Raw genomic sequence first — 4,192 nt, forward strand, 5'->3', positions numbered from 1 at the left:
TACCTATGTTTTAAATTATACAGGGTGAGTAATAAAAAATAATCCAATTAAAAAAACCATGACTGTTATGTTATTTGAGATGCATGCATGAACAACTTACCATTTAAAGGAGCAAATTCTTGAGTTTCACACAATTTCTGCTAGGTAGCAACAGGGTGCCCCCCCCCCCCCCCCCCACCCACAGTTCTTGTAAAAATGTTGTCACGACAACAGCAAGTGTTTTCTGTCCTATGATTTGTGCAGTGCCGGTCAATAATAACGGTTCAGCATGACTTTTGTATTATGTATGGTGTGGATCCTCCTACAGTACAGAGCATTTGATGATAGCACGAACAATTCCAAGGAACAAACTGTTTGTGTAAAGGTAAATCACTGGACATCCCCAAGTGTTTGAGACAGATCTCGAACACATCTGTCATAGTTTCACAAGGAGTTCATAGAAATCAGTTCACCTTGTACCTTAACAGCTCGACATGCCCCCAGTGTCCATTTGGCATGTGTTGCGTTGATGTTTACGCATGAAACCACACAAAATTCAGCAAAGTACAAGCCCTTCTTGATGGTGACAAGGCATTTACTTAACGATCAAGAACAGCATTGTTTGCTTATAGTTGTCAGTGCTAGCAGACAAGCAACACTGCGCAAAATAACTGCAGTAATGCTTGTGGGATGTACAACAAACTTATCTGTTAGGACAGTGCAGGAAAATTTGGTGTTAATGGGTTATGGCGACAGACAAACAACACGAGTGCCTTTGCTAACAGCATGACATCAACTGGTCTTTTAATAAATGTTCTATTCTGACCAAAACAGTTTTAAGTTTAATTTTAAGAACTTTTTTGTGATTCTCTCTTGTAAGTCAAAAATACCTGGCACAATTAATGCCGTCCTTCTCTGTAAACAATCAGCATTCCCTTATATATGTGAGTGATTTCAGTTGTGACTCATTGAATTTGTTTTTATAGGATACTATGCTTTTGCATTTCTCATCTCTCCTTCTCTTTCCTTCCCCCCCCCCCCCCCCCCCCCCACCTCCTCAACATATCCCGCCAGAAATTTTTGCTTTTTCAGAGGCTAAGCAGGCTGCACAGAATAATATGACAATTAAGAGCCACACTGCACATACTGGTTCATTTGAAAAATAAGTCACCTAATTATAATTTTCTTTCCTACTTCAAAATACTGTAATTCACTTGTACCAAGGCTGGGATTAGAACCCAGGTCACCTGCTCACTAGGCAGACATGCTACCGCTTCACCACCTTGGCACAGTGAGTTTACACAACTGCGTGGGCAACCCTGCAAGCTCCATCCTCAATCCTAATTCCCGTTCACTCCTCAACCACCTTGGTGTTCCTAGTTTAGGGGGAATATTACATGTGCTGAGGCATGATAGGGAACTGGGATTGAGGAGGGAGGCACGCCAGGATTGGGTGAGCAGCTGTGCAAAGGCACTGTAGCAGTGTGGCATAGCGGTAAGTACATCTGCATAGTGAAGAGGAGACCCAGGTTCGATTCCCGGCCTCAGTACAGATTTTCAACCTCAAATCATGTCACATTCCACGTCTGATAGCATCGCTATATCCTATAAACTTTCCTAAGGATGTAAAAGCTGTACAAAAATTTCAACCAGTGTCTCAAAAATGAAAGGTCCTGAGAGTATGGTGTTGACTAGTTTTTCTTATAAGAAAAAGTTGGAAATCTTTTATGCTTCTAAAGGCACAAACAGTTCAAATGAGGCTTCAAAATATGGAGCAACATGGAAGAGTAATGCTACCTGTTGTATTGTGACAGGAACCGTTGCGGGGGTGCAGCTAACAAAAACGCGGCAGGACAGAACGGGAGTGGCCCACGAACAAAGAAGATGTACGAACGGGAATGGAAGGACAAACACGGTGACAGACAACCAAGCAAGACACCAAGATCAAGAACACAGTAGTAAGCAATGGGGTCACAAGAGATAAACTCACAAAATCAAAGCAATGCCCACTCCTAAATGGGAAGTAAGCACACGCAACATTAACACGATGTCTGTAAGTGAGATATCAACCAACTCAAGGTGTATACCACGCTGCCTCACTAAGTGAAATACACAACGGGTTATGTTGCTATTGGCCGCTGGGACCACGGGCTCCACAGTGGCACCCTCACATTACAGTCGGCCAGGAACACGCACAGCCATGGCTTACGGTAAGACTTCTGCAGAGACCTCTAGTGGGCATTGAGTTAAATGCCATCTGGAGTGGATTCGAAACCCATGGCTTTCGGTACCAGATCACCAACACTAAGAGGAAATTTAAAAGAAAGTATAAAATCTCTAGTTCTGACAATGACGTGGCTAGTGAACCTTCACAAGTAGACACCAAAGATGATATCAATCTGGATCTTGATGACGATTCTGTGGATGTTATCTGTGCACTTTGCCACAAGAAGTTTTCTGACACTTTCAGTGGAGAACAATGGATTATATGCTATTTGTGTTTCAACTGGAATCACACACTTTGTGATGCAGTGAATAGTGAATGGAGATGGTACACATGTTATTTCTGTCTGAATAACTAGCTCTTAAATTTGTTTTACATAATTCTGGCATAAATAAGCTCATCTGATTAAGGAACCGTGTATCAATTTTCCAATAAATTCTAAGATTTTGTCTTATTTTTTATTTAAATCCACTTACAAAAGCTAATTGAAAATGTGCTCTTCCATTTTCAAACAGGTGCTCCTATTGCCTGGAGCAAAAGTAGGAATGTGCATTCACAATATTTAGAAGCCAATCTTGAAAAATTTTTGGTTATTAAGGTTTCCTAGTTTATTCAAACTAGCATAGCTTAAGAAGGAATATGGCTAATGCAATCCAAAGGAGGAAAATTTATAGAAATATGCATTAAGTTTTTAAGCTCTATTTCACAAAACAGGAGGCTGATAAACAGAGTAATAATTATGGTAGACAATATTTGAGGCTCAATACACTTTTAAATCAACTTTCTTCTTGATTTTACTGTGAATCATAGTGACTATTTCCAGTCAGACAACTATCTGAATGATGTTTAGTTTACTGTCACTTCCTCCCTGACAAACTATGTAGAAATAATTTGCCAGAGAATTGCTACTGAATTGCATTATAAATATTTTGTTGTAAGACCACAGTAACATTGTTTCCAGAAACTAAATCGTAACATTGCAGTTCCAGGCAAGATGATTTATTTTGCAGGTTCTAATAATACAACAAAAAACAGCAACAATTAAAAAAGATCACTATAGGTTAATGTCTAACAACATAAGAGTCACTGGATATGCATGTTAGGCAGGACAAAAAGAAAGGAGGAATGAGCATTTGCCTCACTGAAAGGAATGTCTTGACAAACCCTGAAAGTAAGTTAGATAAACCTAAACTAGGTTAGAACGGCTGGCATATGAACTGCACCGCTACTAAATATGAATCCAGTGATGTGACCACAGTAACACAGATCTCAATTCAGATTGAAATAAATAAAGTGGCAGTCGACCAAATATCCAGTCTGATAAAACAAAGCTGGCATGGGTGTCCGAGTGGTTCTAGGTGCTACAGTCGCAGGTTCGAATCCTGCCTCGGGCATGGATGTGTGTGATGTCCTTAGGTTAGTTAGGTTTAAGAAGTTCTAAGTTCTAGGGGACTGATGACCTCAGCAGTTGAGTCCCATAGTGCTCAGAGCCATTTGAACCATTTTTTGATAAAACAAATGTGAAGCACCCACAGGATATGGTCAAATATAAATGTAATTTCATACGCGCAAACACCATTGGCTGGTATGTAAGTGATTAGAGTTGTAGTTCTCTGTAACAGGCAGAAAGGCCAATAGAGTGCATTAGTTTTGTCACATTCAGTGTTGTTACCTACACTGCTAGGATATATATGGGGAGTGAACAGCATCAGAGATTTAGTTATTCCTGTAAAGGACATGGAGATGCCACTTATATAAGACAGAATTATTAGCACCTGACAGAGTTCGAATGATGCTGTGCACAGGAAGATTGGAGTGCTGATGAATGACATTGAATTGTGTTCAACAATGAATTGTGGTTCTGCACTAATCTAGATGATCACTGTTACTGAGTATAATGGCAACCTGGAGAGAGGTCACTTTCTTTAAGTGTTTTACTCGTATAGAGCCACAGCACTGTTATTCCTGGCATCACAGTCTGGAGAGCCA

The 4,192-nt window shown here is 40.2% G+C and overlaps 1 non-coding gene across 1 annotated transcript; it reads right to left on the reverse strand.

The window, feature by feature from the left end:
• Positions 1-1,196: 1,196 nt before the first annotated feature.
• On the reverse strand, positions 1,197-1,267 carry Trnat-agu. Its single transcript has one exon. It is a non-coding gene; the product is annotated as a tRNA-Thr (tRNA).
• Positions 1,268-4,192: the final 2,925 nt, after the last annotated feature.

This window comes from Schistocerca piceifrons, chromosome X (assembly GCF_021461385.2).
Source record: "Schistocerca piceifrons isolate TAMUIC-IGC-003096 chromosome X, iqSchPice1.1, whole genome shotgun sequence".
Taxonomy (NCBI): domain Eukaryota; kingdom Metazoa; phylum Arthropoda; class Insecta; order Orthoptera; family Acrididae; genus Schistocerca; species Schistocerca piceifrons.